Source organism: Rhea americana, unplaced genomic scaffold (genome assembly GCF_003343005.1).
Source record: "Rhea americana isolate MKP2758 unplaced genomic scaffold, rheAme1 scaffold_15, whole genome shotgun sequence".
Lineage (NCBI taxonomy): Eukaryota > Metazoa > Chordata > Aves > Rheiformes > Rheidae > Rhea > Rhea americana.
The window spans coordinates 2355516-2380691 of NW_028185594.1; the positions used below are offsets into that span (position 1 = coordinate 2355516).

The following is a 25176-nucleotide window of genomic DNA, read 5'->3' on the forward strand; positions in this document are numbered from 1 at the left end:
CTGCTGCCAGCCAAGGCACAATACAGCAGAGCTGGTTTGGGGTGAGGTTTCCTGGCTCCTCCAAAGCTTTCAGAAAGCAGCTCTTACAAGGAGCCTGGCCATTCCTGTAAAGCAGAAGTGTCTACRGGCATCCAGGCTTCAGTTACCAACCTTTTTGTGGAGAGATTCCATGATAAAGGAGGAAAGAGAACAAAAAACCCCACGATCTAAGCACCAGTAGATCTGTAAAATATCTATTTGAGGAGACAGAGTTACAGGACAAGAACACTGAAAATGATTTATCTAGATTTCCCTCTAATTATAATGTAGCAGCTCAAAAACACCCAAGAACTCTTCCTAGCCAATCCAACCGTACTCAGTGTCAAAGCAGTGCACCACATAAAAAGCTCTTTGAAGCTCAAAATCTCTGACTACCTCGCTCTCCACTCCCACCTAGGCAAACAGGGTAACAAGGGTGCAAAACAGACCCCGTGGGGACCAGTGAGACTGGGCAATAGTCCAGAACAAGCCTCCTTGCTTCCTTTTTCTTCTGTCTGCTTGTGATACAGCCACAAAGAAATTCTCCATTTGTTTTTAAATTCAAATATTCCTCAGTGAATTATTTCAGGGAGTTATTCCTGGTTTGTAAACTGCTCGCAAGCTGCATGGATACGTTACCTATATCACAGAGCAGTTTCCATTCCCTGCATTCAATAATTAACCAGCTAAAGTGCTCTTAAGTTTCTCGCTTGTGTGTACCACACAAAACAGTACTCTAAGATTTTCACTGCTGCTAGTTAGCTCTACAGCTGTAAAACTACTTTTAGGTATTACTCTGACAAAATAAACGAGTCTTAAATTTACTTTTCATAATCACTTCCACAAGTATTCACTGGGATATTTTGACTAATGGACACTAAATGCAAAAAAGCTAAGAATAAGCACATTCATTTTATCTAATCCAAGGGGCATTTTCTGTATTTTGCAGGCAATCTTACTGCCTAAGCAATTCCGCCAGCCTCTCACAGCTGCTGTTAAAAACTCTGCTGCTGGTATTAATTACATTACACCACTGATAATAATAGCAGCAATTCGTACCCCTGTGATTATTAAGGTACTTAGTTGCATTGCAGAAGCGGTTGGTGGCAACTTGCCAAAGCGGAGGATTCAATTCTCTCGGGCACTGCGCATCCACGCAAGGCGAAGGCGAGCTCCTGCTCGGCAGGGCCCCTGGCAGGGGCCGCCCCGAGCGCAGCACATTCCCGGGACCGGTGCTCGCAGCACCGACCTCCTCCGACCGCAGCGGGCTCCGCAAAGGCAGAGCTCTGCCYGCAGGCCTCTGCTCTGGGGACGGGAGTCGGGGGAGCCACAAAGCTCTGAATCTCTAATTTCCATCTTCTCGGATTTCTTTCATCAAATTACTGATAAGCCTGATTTGTTGCTTTAATTTCTTCTATTCTATCATATCTGAATAAGAAAAAAAAAATCTCTCAGTGCAATCTTGACTCATTCTTTGGCATCTAAAGTTCCTTTAGTTTTAGCATTACATTGCTCAAAACAAGCCAAAGTTACTCAGGTGATGTCTTCTGTCCTTCTAGAGACTTGGAGCACACAGCGTAGCAGCTCCCAACTGCAGGACAGCAGGCGCTCTCCAAGGGAACCCACAGCCCYGCACATGTCAACTGCCCTTTCAGGTAAAACAAAACTTGTGCCTTTCAAACGTCGCACGCATCGTCAAAGCGCRCAAGGTCAAAAGGCAGGCGAGGCCCGACTTCACGGGGAGCACGAGCAGGTCCCCGCGCCGGGGCAGGGAACGCGCCGGGTTCAAGAGCTGGTGGGAGAGCAGCTGAGTGCCCCCGGTGCCAGCAGAAACCTGCCCCGCCGGGCCCCGGAGCGGGGCTGCCGCCACGACTCGCTGGCAGGCACCGCAACTGCAGCAGTACCTAAGGCGTGATTTAACATCAAGTCCTGAGCGCAGGTATAAGCCATCTTGAATCATCATAAATTTAGGCTTTACTGCATTAAGTCAATCTGAAGGGCTCTAAGGACAGACAAAAAGCCGAGCCAACAAAATCATGTTAAGAAGCTCTGAAAAGCGTTGCGGACTGAAGCAAGCAAACCCACCCTCAACACCTCTCCAGTTAAACAGCTGTATTTGGGGGAATACGGCCATCTTAAAGCAGGCAGTTCTGCCCTACATGGCTCTGTGCTACTGGCGTTTGTCCCCAGGCTGCCTCCAGGCAGATGCACCACTTCAGGTGGACCAGGACAAGCCCCTGGGTTGTTGCACCTTTGCTTCCAGACAAACGAAAGCAATCGGGCTTTACCGACGCGCCTGCCACCTCCGGTGCCGTGGGGCTGGCCACAGAGGGAAGCGGTGGCAGCTCTTTCCCCCATGTGACCGTGTGGTTTCCAGGTCTACGGCGTCCAAGGGCAGGACCTGAGCAATCCTCAAGTCTTTACAGCCCTCTGTTTTCCATTGCTGCTGCCCTTCTTCCTATACACCTCAGTCACAAATATCTAAACACAYATCAAAGCAGGGAAACTTGGAAAATCCAGGCTGGCAAGAAAGGCTTCCAACCACAGGAAACTCCAAATCAATTCTAATAAATTTTCATTTTGGAAATTATCAGCACAGAAATGACACTATWAACAAAACACTAACATTCCTCCCCATGCTCATAGAGGATATAAAACACAGCCGCAAAGAGCAGTCGCGGTTAGCCCACGCATCGCTCCCCTACTGCTGGAAGTGCATCCGGCATGCGCACCATGCTCTGACACAAGTGCGCAGTGGCAAAAGGATACACTAAGGTGGTGAACTCCTTGCTACAGGACAGAATTAGGTGCTTTCTATGGTGCACAAATCAGATACAAGTTTAGCATGTTTTCTTATCTGTTACAGTATGACATCCAGGCATCTGCATGACACTGGGAGTTTTATATTGATATTTAAATATACGGCTCTACGATCTCTCCCCCAYTGCTCTCTACTCCTGTCTTTAGCACTCATGAACTTCTTCCCCTTGATGATGAAAATGCTAAGGAAAGACACTTTCTTAAACGTGACTCATTTTCTTTTAGTCCATTTAGGAACACATTTGCATTTTTAAGAGTCAAAGTACACATTTTTTAAAAAAAAAGATGAACCCAATTTACTAACTGCACACATTGAAAAAACTACCTTATCGCCAGAACCAGGATGACTCAGAAAACAAATGTAAATAGCTGCTGTGATTTAGCATCGACTGTCCCCCAATGTATTAAAATAAATTGCCCATGATTTCTCGCAAGCTCCATGCTAATGCACTCCATAAAACGCCAGTGGAAATGCAGCAGTGCATAACTATCTAGAGGCTTCGCTCGGTGGCAAGCACCCCAGAGAACCGTCCCCTGCCCGTGAGAGCGAGCGGAAGCTCGTCTGCGGCTCCAGCCCTGCAGGGAACGTTCCAGGTTTGCAAAGCGTGAGTCAGCAGCAGCCCCGTGGGCAGGTTTTTTCCTAGCACGCTCTTGGCAACGCAGTCTCTTTTTGGTTTTCCCAGCCTTGGCGTGCCAGCTTAACTGTCCATCAGGGAATAACTAGGTTTTGGATAAAACGGGACAGGTGAACTGATTGCCATTTAYTCATCATCGTCCTAAAAGCCACCTTCAAGTCTGCAAGATCACAACAGAACTGTCTGCAGCAAGGAGTTTCACAGGCAGAAAAAGCAAGTTAATGAGGGAGAAGGGGGAACCAAGTATATATTTTACTAGATATGTACTAACCTTTTTATTGTTACTATGACTACACTAACACCACAACCATCTCAGACACTGCAGCCAAGGGAAAAGCCAGCGCACTAAGTACCATGATTAAACTTTACACATACCCAGCTTCATCCAAACAAGGACTCAAGTATTTTGCCATGTTGACGAATGCCTCTACCGAGGAACATATCGGTATTCTTGCTTTATAAGAAAAGGGCAAAAAAGGAGGAGAAAGATGACCCGAACCTGCAGAAGCGACACTGGCAGCACCAAGCCCTTCACAGGAACTGCAGGCCTGCACCTGATCCCGTCRCCGGCCTCCCGTGGTGCCCCGAGAGCCGAGCTCCTGGCCCAGCTCACCCTCCATCGGATTTCTGTGCTTTGATGCTCATGCTCTTGATAGGTCTTACCTGGTACCYTTCCTCAAGTTTCCTAAACCTAATTTCTGCTACTATAACTGCTTTACTGTCCCTAATTCTTAATGTTTAAAAACCGTTTGACRGACAATGAAGAACAGACAGGCATTTTCTTCCTAGAAACGAAAAATAAAGCAGAAAAGAGTCTTCCTGTTYCTCAAAGGAGGGAAATGCTAGCATGAGCTACCACTTACTTGCTGCCTCTGATCTTCCACTAGCCAGTGCACACACACACGGGTCAGCCAGCCCTCGCGCCCAGAAGCACGTGCTCATTCCTGTTCAGCTGATAGTGAAGGACCATTGAAAAACTGAGTACTCTGGTGCAAAGGTATTGGAAGATGTGGTGGTAGAAGAGGCATGATAGATGTAAACCCATAGGAAACCAACTTTGATCACCATGAATGAAACCACTACCCATTCCCTATACCGTTTCCCAMAGAAAGCAAGCCTTACTGGGATTACACCCTCCCCAACTAGTAACTGGAATCCATTGGCCATTTTCAGCCTGCCCTGGCAGAGCAGCAGAGATGACTTCCTGCAAGTCACAGGGAAATGGACATCTAAGCAGAAGAGACTGACCCTGCAAATGACCCTCTCCATTGCCTCAGCAGAAAGAGGATCATGACAGACACCTTATTTGCCACTGAAAGATCTGCCTAGGGAAGAGCCTTTCTAAACATTCACTGAGAATTTGTCATCAAGCACAAGACATAAATCAAAAGGAAAGCAAGCATCAACTGATTCTGATGCTCATGAACATGCTTGCCTCATGTAACCAYGAGGAAAGACAGTGTTAGCACTGGTGCTCCAGCCTTGACCTCCGCAAGAAAGCTGAAGGAGTTGAAACCCAGCCTAGGASAGCCAGAAAGCAAGACTGCTACTTACCTCCAAGGCACAGCTACAGAAAGGYGCCCTAGCAATGGGCACAGCGCTTTGCACTGCCCCAGAAGCAGAGCCAAGAACTGCTGGACGGTTTCAGGATGGAGGCAGATGTTGGGATCAAGCCTGCTCCTGCTGCTGCCCCTGCAAAAGCACCCGGGGCCAAACTGATGCTGCACATTTCCTTTGAAGGCCATCAGCACATTTGGGCACCATGTCGTTTGTTTAAATGAAGGAGAGATGCCAAACATCACATCACTCTGGGAGCGTGCCCTAGAGTCCACAAACTGTAATCCAACACACCTCATTGCTGCTATTAACTCTGGCTTCTGTTGCTATTTTCTATTAGTTCATAAAGAGAGGGAGTTTTTTTGGTTTGGGTGTTCTTTTTTTTTTTTTTTTTTTTTTTTATTCAAAACAGCTTATTCTACTGCTGTGGCCGTGGAATTTTGCTGCCAACCTAGGATAAATTTTCTTCTTAAAGAATAAGTGCCTCTTACCTCTGCTTCAAGAAAATAATATCATTTCAAGTGATTTCCATTTTTGCCTGTATAACATCTTATTTTCTTCTTTGCAACTAGAAAGCAAAATCTGACATGTAATATGAATCTTAACAACTCAGACCAATGCAGAAGGTTAAAGTGGCTGATAAATTAGAGGTATAAGGAATGTACTTATACTATTCACATCAAAAAGCTGTGTCCCCTCAGCAAATTTATTTTTAACTAACGGTTGACACCTTTTTTTTTTTTTTGTTTTAAGGAGACCACAGAGGYCTGATAAGAAGCTATGCACAGGAGATAAGAAACATTTCTGTAGGAGATGAAAAACATTAATCCAAGGGGATCACATTATCAAACATTTTGACTCATTATCCACTGATATTGCGGAAAACTAGGCAATTCTACTTGCCTGCTAKCAATGCCATCACCTCTATTTGTGAGAGAACTCTCCTTTTCTCTTCTCCAGTACTGCAGCAAAACCTTGGATGTTGACATCAAGACCAGCAAGCAGCGTTAGTCCTTGAGACAGAGCTTTGCAAAACATTAATGAAATCAGAATGAGACTGCAGTCTGGCTTGCTGCCCTTGGATAATGGAAGTGAAATTAAAAGTAGAGGAAAGGAAAAGCACTTCTTTCCCTTAGCTAAAAAAGAGCATAGAATGCATTTTTCAAGAATTAAAGCATTTTATACACTATTTACTTCATGCCTTTCTATTTTAATGAGTCTAGTGATAATAGATACCAGGAGGAAATAGTATTAAAAGTAACTTATAAAAACTAACAAATAAAGGATTCTTTTAAAGAATTTTATTTAGCCAGGAAAATCCAGAAGCCAAGAAGCCTTCTGCCAGAGACAGAAAGAACAGAAGGGCCTAGAGAACAGAAGGATGTGCAGAACAGGAAAATGAGAAATAGAACTACCTGCAAGAAAAATAGGAGACAAAATACCTGAAAAAAAGATCACTAATGTTTTCCCCCCAAGAAGGTATCTATCAATCAGCTTTATCAATTTATTGCCATGAAACTGCTTATGCACCAAATTTCACGGGCACCCACTGCTGCCAGCAGTGGCCCAAATTCTTGCCAATCCTGAAGTTCTTCTGGCTTGAGGTTCCTGCTTGTCCAGGGAACCACACCAGACATTTCCAAAGACCAGGCTTTTCACAGAGCTACCASTATTCCGCTTTATCCAGGCTAGAAATAAAACATGATCTGTTGTTCCTGAAGAATTTCTTACCATTTTTACTCTCCTTTTCAAAAGGCACCCTGAAGCTTCATACTAAAAAGCATATGCAAATTCTGACTGCTGCTCTACAAACTACTTTTAAGTCTAAATACAGAGCTATCAGTTTTGTGACRTCTGAGAAGAACGCACATGATTAAGTCTGGTTTGGAAGGTACTGGGAGAGAAGTGGCATCTGAGAAGTGAATAGGTGATGGGCATGCTTTTACCTCTCTCCACCAAGGCAGAAGGAGATTTTAAATTCTGCCTAGTTGTCGGAGTGGGGTTTTTTGTTCTGTTTTTCTTCAAAAGGCACAGTCCCTACCACAGATCAATGAGATCTACATTCTTTAACTACTTGGACACATCTGAAAGACCAATCCAGAGAAAATCACCTACTGGGTCTGATTCTGCAGGGTTTTATTCCACATTCTCCCTTTATCTGCTTAAGCCATATTCACTGCATTTACAGTCTCAAAGGGTTAAATCAACCAAAGGCAAAAAAATATTAGAGTGAAGAGGACAACGAGCTTCTCTTGGGAGCTAGAAATGGCATTGTCATAAAAAACAGGCTGTTTCCTTCATGTTGACACATAGAAATAATTTCTGAAATGCTGGTGATAGGTCAAAAAACTCATCTGATAGATGCACTTCCAGCACTGCCAGGTCACTGAAAGGTTGTGCACAAAAATGAGATCCATACAGGTTTTTGGCAGCAGTGAATGGGTTAGAAGAAATYTCCCTCCTCCACGAAAACAATACCGTATGAAACCACCACTATGCTTTCTGCTCTGTGCTGCGATAGACTGTACCTGCCCTGAGCAAGCCGGTGAGTTTAACCCTGTTCTTGCTAGCCTGCAAAGATCTCATTGATGCCAAAAACTATGTTAAAAAGAATCAATGTCTAAAATGGATGGAGATGCTTTGATACTCTCAGTATATTAAATCAAGACAGCAGGTAAGCACTGAAGTTTGTGTTTTGCCTTTTGGTAGCCACTGTAGCTGAAAGGGCTCCTTAAATAGCTGGAGCTTATGCATACATGTCAAAAATACCGAGACAATTTGAACACCTATACAAAGCTGCAACACAGACGAATAGATAGATGAGAAAGAATACCTACTGTTTAAAACAAAAAACAAACCCAAAACCAAAAAACCACACACCCACAACATCTATCAGGATTTTTCCTTCGCAATTCCAAATTCTTTAACAGTATATTCAAATATAGAGGTGTCCTACCTGTGAACAAGCAGATTCCAGTCAGTGCGTCACGTCCAAGCCTATACGCTGGAGAATCTGTTAATATAAACAAACGATGGGGGAAAAAACGAAAATATTTTTGATGAAAAACAGTTTTTCAGCTATGAGAAAAGTTTTTTTCCCCCATTATACAAAGATATAGATGCATGCACATAAATAYACCTACGTGAATATATGTGTATATGAAGGTGTGTGCATATATATATTATGTATGCAACACATAAATATATATTTACAGACACACAGAAGTTCATTACTTCTGCATTTTAATTCACTCAATGCACAGCACTACAGAATTTAATCTACAGCACACTAAACCCAAAAATCTACCGCACAAAGGTGGTACWCTTTCAGCTCTTCAGAAAGCAAATAAAGCTGACATTTTTAAAAGAAAATCATTACCAGCTCATATGCTGCCATACCACAAAAGCCTATCCTTAAATAACTGCTGCATAATCACTCTCCTGGAGTGTTGTTATCCATCGGCTCGCTGCCTATCTCCAGACAGACGCAGTCTGCAAGCCACCAGCTTGTATCTACCATGTGTACGTCAGGAAAAGGAAAACTGCAAATTAGGAGAAGTCCCCGCAGTGGTGAAAAGGAAAAGAGGGTGAGTGGGAGAGGAAGAGGGAGTTCACTGGCCACCGAATTTTCGAGAATGATGACAAACCAGCCGGCTCCGCCATCAGCCACTTACAATAGGATGCTGCACCTCGCCTCTGCTTAAGCAGTTCGTCAAGGAGTTGCTGGTATCGAATGCCTGACAGGCATTTTAATTGCATCCAACCAAGTACGTCCCCAGGAATCAGGCCTTTAATCCTATGAATATCATCAACTGGTTTCTTTTGTGCTGCTGCCAAAGCACACGCAAGCACGCCCTGCACACAGACAGCAGTGCACCCGCTTTCAGTTGCTGCGCCAATCCCAATCCTAAACAGGTTTTACGGATGGTACACACTGAAAAGGCGGTCTCGAGGGATTTACCGATTTCTGCATTACTGATTAGGAGGGTGATTTGCTCTCTCCCTTTATTTTCTACCTACCGCTTCTGTTTTCACTTTGGAACCAGCTCGCTTCTGCTGTTATTTGAGCCTTGAGTTTGCTCACTCACACYGGTGAAAAACACAGGGGAAATTCAGAAGTGTTGCAGGATTTTAGGGATGAGTAGGGACCCTGCAAGACTATCACAGTGCTCACTGCACAGTTCAGCTCACAAGTGAGCATCTTTCAGGGGTCCTGTTTTACCACCACTGTGCAGTCCCAGTCTCCCCTGACTATTTTGAGGCTTTCTTCCRAAGAACCTACCTGTGAACAACCCCCTCCGCCCCGCTAAAGGTGGTCTCAGAAATCAGTGGGTGTTTTGGGGGAAGACAGGGCACAACTGGGGAGGGACAGGAGCCAGAGAGAAGAGTAGGAAAAGGATGAAGGAATTAAAAAATAAAAAAYAAAGAAAAATAAAAAAGCAGCGAGGAGGGAGGCAGAGAGCACGCGCACACACGCATGCGTGTGTGAAGGTTGAAAGATGAGCTCATGCTCTGCTACCTGAWATCAAACAGCTGAACCCAGTGCTTCACTAGGATCAGAATCTGAGCAGATTTGAGAGATTTAAGTTCGGTTTCTTTTTGAGCTTTGTAACTCTATGATGAAACATCTGCATCAGCACGTGGTGACTTCTAGCAAAGGGGCAGCCAACAGAAACCAATGGGAGCGACCACYTTGGGAAAGCCTGAAGATGGGCTTCAGTGTCCTGCCGGTCAGGACACACAAGCCAGCTAGATCCAATTCCCAACACTAAGTTGTTGCATCTCTTCCCAGAGGGTCACTACGACAGCAAACCCCTCAAGAGGGAAAGCTGTCAACAGAAGAAGGAAACGTCTTCCCACCACGAGAAATAGGAAGAGATCCAACAAATCTTTGAGAGGGACGTGGGACTCGCAGGAAGCAGTAACAAATCTCCCATGGACTCCCAGGGCACCTCTCCACCAGCTTAGGGTGGAAGACTGTGAAGGGAGTCAGTACTCTCCCCGCTTACCCCACAGCCATGGCTACTCTAGCGAAAGCTTTCCACCCCGCTGTCAAACTTTGTATCAACAAAAGGGCGTCCCTCCGCATGGCTGTATATAAGCAGATCCAAGTATCTTCATTAATCGCAACTGCCTCGACCTGACAGGTTTCCCCCACTCTAATCACTGCAGCAGCGAGGAGGAGGAAGAGGAAAAAGAAGACGCTAACCCCAAAGACAGCCTGCACGAGACAAGGAGGATGGTGGAGCGCATATTTGCATGGCAGTGAAAAGGCCTTCGGAAAGGACAGAAAAACAAGTCAGAGCAGTTCCAGCACAATTCTTAGACCCTTCCTCTGAGAAAGCCTCCYGTGACTCATCGAAAGGGGTGCCTGCTGCTGCCAAACCTCCCACCACAGAGCTGATCTGCTGCAGAAACTAAGGAAGCTCTAATGCTGCCCTCGTCCTTCTCAGCTCCACCATTTCACTGTTGGGGCTGTTCACAGCATCACTGTGGTCTCTCTCTCRCTTCCACAGCTCTTTTCCACCACCTTCTCTTTCCCCAAAGCTACTAGGACCTCTGGGAAGTCCCAGAAACAACAGCACAGAGCAGGCAGAGGGGAAGGATAACAAGAAGTCCTCAAAATTGTCCTTAAATTTCTTGCAGATGTTCCTGACAGACCTCATGCGGTTCACCATGGAGTGACACATTTCCCCAAGCTGTGTCCTACACTCTGGAGCCCATGACTGAMTCTCTGGCAAGGAACTAAACCACCTTCACTCTGCCCATGCAAGGATTACCAGGGACCCAATCTACTGAAACAGTCCTTGGCAAACAGTCTTGTAAGAAGTTAGAGCAAATAGAAGACAATCTTAATTATAAAACTTGTCCTGGCTGCTCTCCCATATGTCTTTTCATATTCCTGTAAAGCTTTGCAAAAGCATTTCATACATTTCTGACAAGACAAAAAGCCCAAGAGGAGACAGTGATAAAGGGCCTAATCCAGCTAAATGCTGGAATACAGAGAATGCTTAGTTCTGTCTTAGATTTAACTATATGTTCCCTAGCTCAAAAAATTCTTCAAGGATCAGCTACAAAGCAAACTCATCACATGAAATTCTTGCACCACACCACAGTGAAATAGGAATGCTTCTAAGCAAAATGAAAATCAAAACATTAAGTATGTCAATAAATCAAGGTACTGGAAATGCTTAAACTATCAAACCAATGCTAGGTAGCACACGTGTTCTGCACCCTACCTCTCAGAAAGGAATAAAGAAATTTAGTCTCAATAAACAGGCTTGTGAGACCAAGACTAAACTTTAGTCTAAACTTCAAAGATCCTGTATGTATAGGTGGGATTTTCTCTTTAATTTAAAGGTTCGTGAAAGTCAGTGCACTCAGTTTCATTACTGTATTGTAGGAATGCYTGGAAAATCCAGCCACATGCTGGGTCCCACTGCGCAAGGTGCTGGGTAAAACAGGAGATGATCTAACAGATTATTTAACAGAGCAGAAACACAAAAGGCAGGCGGTAGCGTTCTCATTTTAAGGATAAGGGAAGAAAGACAGCTGAAGGTCACACACACAACCTCTGCCACCRAGGCAGGCTGGAGGACACTCCCAGAGCCTCAGCTCTGGATCATTCTGCTCAAATCACTGCTGAAAGCTTGCGACCAGCCTGTAACAAAACGCTTGGGAGTTGGTCGCTTCCTTTTAGCAAAGACTGGGTGAAGATTTTATGCAATGCTTAAAATAGCATCCAATATGATCAGTACTGTAGATTAAGAGGAATAAGTCTGTTGAACARAAACTGCACGACTCAGGTAAAAATAGCCCTGGAATAAGGAACTTTTCTTTTTASACCCTATTGTCTTACAATTCACAGCAGTAAATGGGGACGGCTGCCTGCGTGGGGAAGCTGAGAGAAGGTTGCTGCCCCATGCTCTGCAAGCATTGCCCGTTTCTCCACTAAACATCTGAGTATTCTATTTTACCAGCTATCTGAGGAAGAACCTGTTTTTTCTGGTTTTTCCGCTTGAGGAGGAGAAAATAGAACACAAGGAAATTAATCAGTTGTGGAATAACCCATGCAGCATACCACGCTAGCTCTTCCATCGGGGCTCCACAGCAAGGAGGGCTGAGGCTGGAGCCGCCGTCGGCATCTCTATGGTTACTGATACAGAGACGACCATGGCGGGGAGGAGCTGGGAAAAGCTGCAGGCTGAGTTAGCAGCTTCTGCGGGTAGCAAGGTGTAAAGGATTTTAAAAGTCAGGGTAGGAAGTTCCAGGGTGCAGGGAGACCCTGGTTTTGCCTTGAGTCTCCTTGTTACATTTTTTCCCCAGAGAACAAGTGTATCACTGCTTACCTACCCATCTCATGCAGGTAGCCTATGCAGAGCCTTTTGATTCACACTATTTCCTTTACACCCACTGGGTCCTCCAGCTTTGCATCCTCAGCAGATCCATCATCTTGACGGGACTTACCTGTCCTTCCTCCCAGCCTATTGATAAACTGAGCTTATTATATGTAGCGGCGACACAGCCTCCATGCAAAGGCACCTTCACACTGAGCATCGCAGCTCATTATTTTGCACCAACTGACTTAACCTTGGCTTCTGTATGGCATGATTATAAAAATGAGCCTTCAAAACCCAGGCAAATTATGTCCACTCTTTCTCCTTGCCATCACAGCTTGTTACTTGTTTTAAAACTGTCAGACAGATACTTTCAGGCATGATCTCTCTTTTGTGAATCCAAGCTGAATCTTCTTAACTAAATAATACATTTGAAGAATACCTAGAAAGGTAGCTCCAATTTCCACTTTGCTCTGCGCCAGCATGTTGCTGAAATCAAGTTGAAAGATACAGTGTATTCAAATCCTTCCAAGCCTGCTTTTCAGAACAACCAAAGCTGCACAGAACCCTTGCAAGCTACAAGAGAAACATATTCCTGGCTTTCTTAGGGAATCCTTGGTTTCTAGCTTAAATCCCAATGAGAGCAAAAGCGTACAAAATCAAAATGCAGAAAAGGCTCCTGCTAGGCCCCCAAACTCCTATTTATATATGATAAAGCTACTAATAACAGCTGCAATGTAAGTTTTTGTATAACCCCATAATAATCCACCAATCCTGCCCTGGGTGCAGCACRTGGAAGGGAGCAGTTCAATCTCACGCAGCACTCGGCTTCAGAGGTGCAAGGGTCAGTGACAGTTGGTCTAAACACCCCAAGCTCAAAAGCCACCCACAGAGAAGTAGAAAAAGCAAACAAATGAGCAAGTAGAGTCACAGTCCAAATTTCAGTGTGGCAGAACACAAATCACAGGAGCAAACCTCAGAGAACCACTAAAACATCTGTCAACTCATCTAATGTCTCCCCATCGGCGCAGCCTGCAAGCGCCTTGCCACGAACCCGCTGGCCATGAAGACTTCCCCAGTCCCTGGAAGACRCCTGCACTTTCCAGTCGCTTCCACGAGCCTGAAATACCAGAAATAATTGACGGCGTCAACACTGCTCAAGAAACCCATGCCCCTTGAGAGCGCCACGGCTTTTTATGAAAACAAATTGCTGAACCGTACACGTACAGGAGCACAGAGTCTTTGGAGGCTGAGAAAGCAAGTCATGGAGTCAACACTGCACTAAAGGGAAGCTCAAAGATCAGACAAGCTGACACAAAACTCCTGCCTTACAGCCCAGAGCTACTGCAGTGCCTACACTAGCTTTCCTTACYGTTTCAAACATGCAGGTAAAAGAGGTGAGTTATTCTTCTTTTCTTTTCATTTTAATTCCATTTCCTGCCAGGACACAAATTGCCTAATTTTTCATTACCACATAAATGATAGCCACAGCAACCAAAGGATATAAGGSAAGTCAAGTTCTCAGGCAAACTGTCTTATTAGAGCAGTGTTGGTGCACACAGCAGTCAAAGCACAAACAGTGATTAATCCTCTGGTTTACTTAAAGATACCATTTCTCCTACAAACACTCCYTCACGCACAAACAAGTGATGGAGACAATCCACATGGCCACAGGCAATCACACAAGTGCTTGGCCCTGTGAAGGACCCAGGATTCACCACCGCCCCCTTTTTAATTCCGTTTCTCAAAACCTCACTTCTAATCAGCTGTTTGCTCCAAAGCTGCCTCCCAGCTCTCTTCCAAGCACTGCTCCATTCTCATTCCAGGTGTTCCCCATGTCCCTCCTTTCACTTCCATTACAGCCCACTCTTCATTTTGCATCCTTCATTTCACCTCCTTCTCTCCAGTATCTAACAACCCTTGACTCTACCCAGCAGGTACAAGACAGAGAAAAGCTGAGAAAAGCCCAAAGCATACGTGCAGCACAATGTCCTTGACCTCCTTGGTTTACTCTGCTTGCCTGCATTAGTCCTTCCTCCTTAACCTTGTCCKAGCTTCAGAGGAAGCTCTGCCATTWCTTCTTTCTTGTCAAGTCTCTAGTAGGAAAGTGGTTGCCCAACACACTGCTGAACCAAACAGATGCTTAAACCAAGCCCCTGAAGTTACAGGATTCAAATTTGCCAGTTAATGTTGAAAAGCAAGATCAACTTTCCCATTACACCTCAGCCTTGACTGGGAAATGGGCCCTTCAGAGACTAGATCATAACRAGTCGACACCTCCAGGTTCAATCCCCAGCCTTAACCCTCGAGGCAGCCCTGGGTGCGCTGGCGCCCCTCAGGCAGGGTGCCAAGAGAACTGCTCTGGGCACTCACAGGACCTGCCTGTCCGGCCACCCTGCAAACGGCTGTCTCATGACATGGATCTCAGAGGCACCGAGTATTTCTCCGTGCTATCCCCTGGCTTATGACTAAGAAAATACTGCAGATACAAAAACTACAGCTTCTTCTGCTCATTTCTGTCTCTTAGCCGACCAATGGATGATGAGTCAAGACACAAATTTTGCTTATACCAAAATATCATAGTTACTGTGATATTACTCAAATGCCAGTTTGTACTTCACTTAATGGAAGAAACACTAGATTACGTAGTTAACTGTTGTGTCACACTTCATTACAAAAGCTTTAGTTATTATTCTGCATTAAATTTATAAGTAACATTTTACAATCATGAATCATTTGTTGAATCAGATTTTGCATGGCATGCAATTAAAAATGTAATCTTTGAGTGGGCATGGTCTTAAATATACATCCAGCAGCAACTGCAATGTAAAATATACAAATGATCTATTGTGCTTAATTGTGGGTTTTGAACAGTATTTCAATTCCATTTAAGTTCAGGACTGTGTGTGAGCAACAGCCTAAGTCTGTTTGATTCTGTGGCATGCAAGTGAAATGCACTACTGAAAACAGGTTTTGCTGAAGTGAGTCTGCATCTGCATGCCCAGAAAAAAAATGGCATTACATTCTTCATTTTCACTATGCTAATAAATGAATTTTAAAAGCAGTCTTTCTTCAGAGATATCTTTCCTAGTAGCTAAATCCTGGCCTTCCTAAAAGCTGCCATTAGAAACTAGCTATTTTCTCCACTAGCCACACTGTCATTTAAGAAATCTAAAAATAATTGGCCAGGTCTAATAATTTGCCACCTCCTTGACATCAAATCTAGCTACCCAGACGATAGAAATTGCAGTAACACATAGTAATGTACAGCAGAATTGGTTTGAATTGCTTCTCACTTAGCAACTCCTCATGTATCACAGGCAGCTAGGCAGAAACGCATGCAAGAACCACCAGCAGCTCAGGCGGGCGCAAAGGAGGCRGCTCCGTCCTCCCCGAGGAGGTGAGGCAACAAGAGTCGCCGYAGGAGAACGCTGCCGACTAGCCAGCCTGACCCACATTCACGCAGACGCGACACCACGCTGGGACGAGGCGACSGCGCTATTCCGCGTATGCCTCGTAGCCTCAGTTCTCTGCACGGAGAGGAACCTATCCAACAGCCTTCCTTCATAGGCTGCACATTTTCAGTGAAACTAACCCTAAATTAGCCACCTGGCTATTATTATTTAATTAATTAATAAYTAATGGCATCTAAGACAAAACCCAGCTAACACAAGCAGAAGCACTTCCATGACTTCAGGACACTTGTATCAGAACTTGTTTTTTATGCATACTCTTAAAGCACTTTAGCTAAAAAGGCGACCKGTACCGAGCGCTGCACACGTCCTCTTCGCAGAGGACCCCTCTGCAAAGCTCCTAGCGGATTCTGTTAGGTTTGCTGTGAAAYGAACACAGCAGATACTGCAGGCTAATTTGTTAGCTACTCGTGCCTGATTCTTGTTTTCATCACCATAAAAGCACATTTCCCACGGGTAACACGATGATGCTGATTCCCCCTTCGCTTATACACACTTAAATCAGCCACAGCTCCATTGAGTCAGGAGCCGCTACACCAAGACTAAAATGCGTTTGATGACTGGCAACTTGAATTTGGTAACTTAAACATTGGTATCATTCACTCTAGTTTCAGAGCACTGTCTGAAACGACTTTGGAGCTCCCTCTACCCGAGAATTACTTCACTTGTCTCTCGGAGGTAGTTGCCTTCAGGGTGAAAAGCAGCAGCTGTTTCACAGTGCTCAGTTACACTGTCCACCAGTTCAGGGTAGGAAGTCGAAGATGCCAAATCCAATTGCCATCACCAGGGAAACTTCTGGAAGGTGTAACATAATTACAGTCAAACCTTGTTTAACAGAACAGGATGGAAGACAAGAATGCCATTAGGCAAAACAGTATTTCAGATAAACAGAGGACTTTGAAATCTATCTGATATACCTCAAGCATCCTCACAATGTGACCTCCTTTTGGATGAACAAGTACTCTGCTCAGTGGCAGCCCAAACAGTAGTACTGCCAGGAGGCCAGGGAACCTTCCGCACCGTTTCTTCAACCACCGTGGAAATTCTTCGTGCTGTAAGCCATCTGGACCCTGGCTTACGCTACATTCAAAACATGGTACTACCGTTCACTGGAACGGCGACCTAAAGCAACACCAGAGTACTGACAAAAACAACTTGAAAAGGTTCACTGCAACCTGAAAAGCAGATAGGGAAGTCATGGATCACCAGAGAAGCATAGCAAACATGCACAGAAGAATAGCACGAAGATCTGCCTTCGTTTTCATAAATAAGAAGCTATGAACAAATACTTTATGCAACGAATTTTAAAATGAAGCAGAAYCTTGGGTCAGAATAGGGAAGAACAGGTTAAAGAACGCTCAAACAAGACAGACATAGTTCAGGGAATTTTGAAAATCCTTACTTACTGAAGAAGAGCACATAAGATTTCAGAACAGATTCAGAAAAGATCAAACATAGCAATATCTTTTAAAAGGAAGTCATGAGAAATTATAAACCAGTCAGCTTAACCTCATTCCTGCAAGTATTTTGGAACAAAATATTAAACAAGCAATTTCCAAACATCTGGAGAGGAGTAACATGACTAAAAAAGATAAAGCTGCTGAGTTTGTCAATAACAAATCCCAGCAAACCGATCTCATTTTTTCCTCTGCACTTATAAAATATAAAATTTACATATGATATCAAGTATGAAAGAGCTTTTCTTACTCCGGAAAGCAGGTCCAAAACCTATGATCACAGTATACGGCAAAACACCTCCTGGATCTAAATGTCAATAATCAAGAAAAAGGCTTAAGAACATAGTGAAAAAAGAGGCTCAAATATACAACTAGACAAACAGGAAATCAGTAGCTAGGCAGTAGCTTAGCAGGAAAAGGTTCACTGTGGGCAAAAAAAGACAAATCACATTTTTATTTATCTTAATGGGGATGCTGTACCCAAAACACTGATAAAATTATTCCATTCTCTTTGTGGTGGTGRTGTCTCAGCTGGAGAAGTGCCAAAATTAGGCTCGTGCACAGTAAGAAAGATGGTGGCAAACTGTGAAGAGTCCAGATACAGGCARAAGGAGAGGAGAGTTTACAAAAACATTCTTTTAATCTTTCCTCATAAAGATTAGCGAAACTTATCTGAAACCCTAAAGAAGAGAAAACAAAAGAGCAACAAAAATCTTCTGGAGTATATTGTTTAGGAATATGAAGCAATCAAYAACATTCTAAACTGACTTGGTCAGGAGAGGAACAAGAATTCACTAGGTTAAGTAACGGCAATGGTGATGCATTAAAAAGAAATAAACAAACAAAAAAAACCTTCTAATGGTAAAGCACCAGAAAATGCAATGAAGGAGGGTAGGTCAAGCTGAATGAAGGTCCAGGTGTCCTCCTATGGTCCTAGTTTATATGTGCCTGGTTCCAGGAACTGTGCAACCCAGATTATGCATAGAGTGGGCACCCAGTACAGTCCCCGCCRCCAAAATCATGTGAGCCACAAGGCAGGCCTCATTTATATTGCCTTCTTTTCATCTGCCAGAACCCAAGTCAGAAGCCACAGTGCTGAAACGGCTCCTGCCACATGAAGGTTGGTCTCCCTAAGGACACAGCCGGTAGCCCTGAAGTCAGGCATGACAAGCCCTGCAGCTCTTCCGCTAGCAAATTCCACCTCCTGCTCCCTTCTTTGCTGCCGGAGCACCTCTGTGGGCTGGGGAGAGGACCAAGGCAAGGCCCTTGCTTTTTCAGAGTGCTGCTGAGATATTAAGTTTGGGTCTGGGAACACAATAGCTCTATGAAGTTGGTGACCTGCCATCCCCTAGACTTCCAGCCAGTCCACAGAATGGGACTGGGCCAGACAAAGCTGTTGGTCCACATGTTAAATTCCAAGAGAAAAATTCAAGAATACAGGTGCTTGTAGCACTGACAAGGAGCATCCTTGCTTCTTTGTARAGAGCTCATAACCAAAGTTGGTCTTTGGGCACGATGACTCTGAAATTTGAGCAGAAGCCCAGAGCAACGATGTGGAACCTGCAAGCAGAAAACCAGGAGCAYTGCACTATTAAAAAAGACCACAGAAGGAAAAATGATGATATAATAAATGGAATAACTAATACRTATTTGCTCCAACGTTCTCTCTGCACCAATTGGCAAAAAGAATACAACTGAATCATTAATAATTGAAGAAAATCGAAGACAAAGACSTTTTCAGCCAACATCAGATACAGGGATGAAAGAGGGCTGTAATGAGAATTCTGACGGTGGTATCACTGGGGGTGCAAGATGGGAAGGAGGGCRTTATATTTAAAAGAAATAGTTCCTTTGTAAAATGAGAGCAAGTAAAYCCATTACTAATGCAGACAGAGGCATCTGAAAAGCCTTATTCAGCTGATGGTGTCTGAACAACCTTTTGGAGGCAAGTTCTCCACTAGCAACATTAAACAAGGAGAGGATACTGCAGCAGTGAAATACAAAGTGTTGCATTTTTTAGCCTCATAAATCATTAAGGGATGAATATTAACAAGCATCCATCCTGAGCTGCTTCCTAACTCTGACAGTTCTCTGCAAGTGGTTGACAGGAGGTTTAAATAAGCTTGAGCTCTCAGTTCTTTTACAAGTTGGCCTTGTAGACAGAATCAGCTCAAACATTACCTGCAAGGTGTACCATGACTGTCCCCTCAGGACAGTTCAGGAGGCTAATCTTGGACAACGGGATTTCCATAGATACCTTTAAAGGCCATCACCACTGGACTTAGGCACATTTATGTCAGCCTCTGGTTCAAAGTCTTGAGTATTGCACAGGTTTGAGTAATCAAACTGTGTAAGAGACAAACAAAAGGCACATTAATTTTACCAGCTCTCTGCCATATTTTGGGGGAAAAAAAGTGTTCATGAAAACCCAGCAGGAATGAAATGCCTTAAAAAAGAGGGGGGGAAATCCATGCACTGCTGTTCTACCAGATTTGTTCAAGCCACCTTCCCCTGCGTGCTGTGAGTATCCCACCTGAAACGAATGGGACCACTTGCACCGCAATCGCTACTCAACTCAGGTAATGCGGCAGATCAGCGCCCTCAGGAGCCTATTCCTGGCTGCACTTCACAGACAGAAGCACGAAGCTGTACAGGCTTAAAAGGTAGAATTAAGATTACAAAGACARTGTTTCACCTTTGCATTAGTCACTGCAGGTAATGGGGATCCCTAACACACGTAGTGTCACCTTTGTAATTCCCAGCTTTTGGGCATTAYGTTATTTGCTGATACCTTCAATGACAGTCTTAACTGAGTCTCCCTGGAAACAGCTTTTCAGTTCTTGATCAGAGTGGGCTATTTGCTTGGCTTGGAAACACCTCCACAGCTGTGCCACAACTGGAGGCTTTTCAGCACACATCAAGGCCATCCCCCCACCTGGCTCAGCATGACAGATCACCCCAAAGGCACCCACCTRTCTCCCAGCTACTGAAGAGCCTCGACACGCGCTTATACTAGAGAGCAAACCCCAAGACAGCTTGAGTACACTAAGCACGGTATTCAGCTCAGCTAATAACAGCCCTTATTCATATGACTTGCAAATTGCCTAATATTTTGTGCTGTYCTCATTAATCATTTTTAATTGCTTTCCAGTCAATGCAAACTAGAAACCTCAGAACTTGGATAACTAGCAACATTTCATTGTTTACACTCAAATATAAGCCTTCTGCCTGACAGAGCTTTCACAGGACAAAAGATTAGTGAAAAAGGAAAGGGTTTCATTATAGGATTGATTTTCTGTTCATTGTACATGTGATGTTCTTAAAGCACAAAATCAGCCTTTGTGTTCATTTGGAAAAGAAGTGCCAGCTCCCTCTCCAACCTCATTTCTTTTTTATTCCTTCCTATTTAGAGGTTTAACTTTGAAGAACAGTGAGAGAAGTTACTATTTCATTCCTTAATAAAGGGAAACAATGAAAAGTTATTAATAATTCGTGAAAAGCTTTAATAAACAAAAATTATATATATTTTATGCCAAAATTTCTCATGCAAACRAAATACAAGATACCTGCACCTGCTGCAGAAAGTTGCTAGGTYGAAAGTCAGAAATTTCACAAGTGAAAAGACCCTGCTTGAGCCTTTGTTAACACCCAATATTTCCCCAGGATATTCTGATTCTTTGCTGCAAGATATCATCTGTTAAGACCATCAAAGGACCAGGAATTCTGGAAAAACTCACACTAAGTCTTTCTGGTTACATCTGGGCACTAGAAATCCAGGCATCTGAGCTTTAACCATTGCAATGCTGTGAAACATGCTTTTCCTCCATTTAGCCCCTTTCTCTCCCCCCCCCCCCCGACTGTGTTTGCTGGTATTTCTTGCTGGATCTAGGCCGCTTCCAGTCGCTGACCCTTTTGAGTCTGCCAGGATGGGGCCCATAATGAAATCAGCCTTCTCATAACACATTTTCTTCTCGCTGCTGTTCCCCACTGTTATATTCACAGATGTCTTCTCTGCTCTCTCCTCCAGCCGCTCGCTAGGGCAGAGTTCAACATTACAGAGGCAAATCACGTAAGGAACATATGCCAAGGTTCAGCAAAAGACAGCAGCAGTGAGAAAGGGCTTGCTTTTCCCTCTACATTTTGGAGCGGCTGAGAACAGCATCTCAGTAACAATACATCTCTCTACATGCCCCACCTATCAACTGTTAGACTGACTGACTCCTGTCTCCCACCTTTCCCAAATTCCCAAATRTTCTGTTACTCTGAAAGTTTAACTGTTTTTTTTCAGTCATTAAACACACTTAAAAGCTGTGGTAGTCTTACAAGTATTCAAACCTTCTTTAAAAATGCACAGGCTTATCTTATCCTCTGATTTCCACTTCTTCAGTCACTACTCGCAGGCCACATCTGGTCTGAAARTCTCTGATCTGAGGCTCACAAAGGTTTAGGACTATGCAAACACTGTATTCTCCTGAAATATTTAGAATTCTGAAAGGTTTTTGTATTTATTATAAATATAGAAGAAAGCTCAAATAAATATAAATTAGATAAATACCAGCTTATATTACTAGCGCTCTATTTCTTCCATCCTTTTCCCCTTGCTCCTCAACCTATTTGCTGTAATACTTAATWTTTTCTCGCTGTTTTGCTTCTTTCCATTTCTTTCCCCTTTCTGCTTTTTCTTTGCATCTCTAAACCCTCTTCCGCTCAGTTTCCCCTCTTCCTCCATTGCCACTCAAGGACTGTGCTTGCTGACGCGTCTGCTCTGCCCCAGCACACGCCACCTTGCTCACCCTTCCCATTGCAAGTGTCCTGCTTGCACTGCACCCAGGCCCCTGTTGGAGGCCCGTGACCCTACCAGCCCGCCAGAGCATACGGCTTCCGCAGCCGTGTCACCTTCCTTCGCACGCTGCTGCCCCAGCGGGAACACTAAATGTCTTGCACGTGGCATAAGTGCTCCCTCCCTGCTGAACCCCAAAGCTGCACAGACCCCCAGCACATCCTTTACTGCACTGCTCCACCTTCTGGTTCTCATTTGCCCCGGCTGTCCCAAATGGACCAAATGCTGCTTACTCGTCTTCCAGTGGTGCCAGGAGGCACATGTAATTTCGCTTTGCAACGCATTTCTCAATCCTTAACTGAAAGCTGTTTAGTACCTGTGATGAACTGTTTGTCAAACTGCTTTCAAGAACCCAGAGAACATGTCATGGGTGTAAGCAGAACAGAACAGTGCTTTCTTTTCACTTTCCCCACCTATTCTTAAAGCCTTTCTCCTTGTTTCTTCCCTTCTCCTTAAACAAGAGAGAAACCAAGTGTGGACGCCTGCTCTATATAAGCTGTTTTTCACTTGCATGTGTATACATACCCATTTGTTCAGCTTGACTCCAACATTTCAACAAGGCAGAAAGAACTGTATACTATTTTTTATGTCTTGATASAAACAATTTTACATTTCAGGAACTTGAAAAACAAGTCACTGTGACCAATAAACGGTCAAGTTGCCCAGAGAAGTTGTGGAGTCTCCTTCTCTGGAGATACTCAAAACCCACCTGGACATGATCCTGTGMAACGTGCTCTAGGCGACCCTGCTTGAGCAGGGGGTTGGACTAGATGATCTCCAGGGGTGAGTCCCTGCCAATCTCAACCATTCTGTGATCCTGTGAGGTGCTTTCTACTCAGCAACGCGAAATCTGATGAGCCGAAAGCAGAGCACAAAAAAATAGGTACCGCTTGAAGATAAAAGTCTCCTGACAGCATGTCCCCAATATCTATGCACTGAGCAGGTGTTTACCATCTGATAGAGAACTCTGAGAGCAAGACAAGCTAAAAAGCTTAAGGCTTTTTTTTTTTTTTTGCTGTTCCATTTTACTTTTATTCACTACAACTCCACATGTCGCTATTTAATTTTTGTGGCTTAAGGTTTTGTCCCTTTAAAAGACCAAAAGAATCTCCCGTTCTGAATTAATCTTTCATTCATTCCTGAAAAGCAGTGAACTGAATCTCCTTATTTCTCCCTGAAAAAACAAGGCTAGTGATGACTGATGCTTGCCTGCACTGCCCAGTTGACTGTTTTCTTTCCACAGCCCACAAAGACTCCTCGTGARCAGAAGCTCCTTCAGTGCTACTGCACTGATACCCTGTAAGAAAGGAGCAAGCGAGATGAGAGGTGGGGCAGAAGGGGGAAAGAGGGCCATGACGGATCACTTGAGCCAGTTTACAATTTATCTACACCGCAGCAGCCCRAGGCCTCAGTCCCAGAGCAGCCCTGGCACACCAGGTGTCGAATGCGCTTGCAAGATGCTTATCAGCTATGTATCACACAAATGGCAACGTAAATACAGACACGCAAGGCTGAGCAGAATGATGAGACATCATCTCAGCTCAGACCTGTTGATGCATTTTCAGTTGGCTTCACACAACATGGGAATAGTCTGAAGGCAGCGAGTCGGCTTTGCCGGAAAGCTTGGGGAAAGCTTCCCCACTCCTGCTGCTCCCAGTCCACATGGAAGGGAACCCAGAAAGCAAGCAAGGGTGCAGCCTGAACATCTGCAGCGAGCAGTGCACAGGCTGAGAATAAGACTAACACTGAAAAGCCCAGATAAACAAAGTCTCCTGAAGGCAGAAAAAGAACAGTCAAGTCCAAACCACTTAGAGTTCATATGGACCTTGGCTGAACAAATCTAATGTCTCTACCAGTCTCCTTAAGTGAARGACAGCCAAACGCCTGCTGCAGCCAGGTTCCATCAAGCTCCTGAAGACTAAAAGCTAATCTACAGTATTCTTTAAAAAGAGAAAAATGGATTTAAAGAGAAAGAACCTCTCTGATGACTTACCTAAAGATTCAGAGAAACAGCTATGCAGTAAGTGGAGCCTAGCCCTACATTAATGCCCTGCCAAAAGCCCGTTTGCTCCCAGGGAAGAGCTCATCTGAGCAAAGCCAGACCGGAGGGACAAGCCTTTGGAAAGAGGCGAGAGGCYCTCTAAGCAAAGCTCGGCCATCAGCAGGAGCAGAGCATCCAAAGGCGAGGCCCAGCACTCTTCAGCACGGGACAGACGCTGAAGAGCAGAGCCCAAGCTCACAAACAAGCGTATTCGTTTGCTCGCTGTTCATTACGTACAAGCACTGCGCCGTCTGCTTCACTCCCTCCTTTAAAAGGCTGTAGCAGTGCGGAGGAAGGCTGCCTGCCTGCCAGACTCCCGCTGCTGAGCACCGGGKGCAACAGGCTCCCCCGCAAGGAGGCGAAGCTGCCCCTTCCCCAAGGGCATCCAGTGCACCGCGCTGAAGGCGCCTCTGGAGCCCAGGCACTCGGCAGGCGGAGAGGGACGGAGCCAGAGGGGAAACAAGACCAGGACTGAGAAAAGCAGAGAGCTCTCATGCAGACGGGAAGGGGGAAATACTTGTAYAGACCCAGAAGCTGTTACAGGCTAGAAAGCCACCAAGCTGCAGGACCGACAGCAGGCCCGGGACAAACATTGCTAGAACAGAACAAGTGTGCTTCATCCATTAGGTTTTCCTATTTTGTCTTGCCTCTCCTCTTTGGGTTCATGGTTCTGTTTCAGTGTAACCYACCTCCAGGGCTTAAAAACTCTTTGATGCATTTCTGAAATGCCAACACCTGGGCAAMGCTGCAAGCAGATCCACTTCAATGCTGTGATGGCTCAGTGGCTGGTCCTGCCAGTGAGGGGGAGTGTGGAGACTTAATGGTCAGCAATGAAGTGGGATTTCAGTCTGTACTTGGGAAAACATCAGTGCCTCTGGCTGCAACTAGAGCACTGCCTGAGCTGCACAGTGCTTTGGGCATGTGGCCACAAGCATTCTGGTTGCTCCAGAAGCCTTAGCAAGAAGAGGGAACCCACAGTGCTGAAAGCTTTGCAATAC

At 44.7% G+C, this 25176-nt stretch overlaps 1 protein-coding gene across 6 annotated transcripts in view; it reads right to left on the reverse strand.

Moving 5' to 3' along the window:
• MAP2 (microtubule associated protein 2) overlaps positions 1–25176 on the reverse strand; it is a 227411-nt gene that overhangs the window by 129258 nt on the left and 72977 nt on the right. For all 6 annotated transcript variants that reach the window (XM_085299339.1, XM_085299338.1, XM_085299337.1 and 3 more), the window contains exon 3: positions 7987–8043. The gene's annotated coding sequence lies outside the window, so the exon portion shown is untranslated. The remainder of the gene's footprint in view (positions 1–7986; positions 8044–25176) is intronic.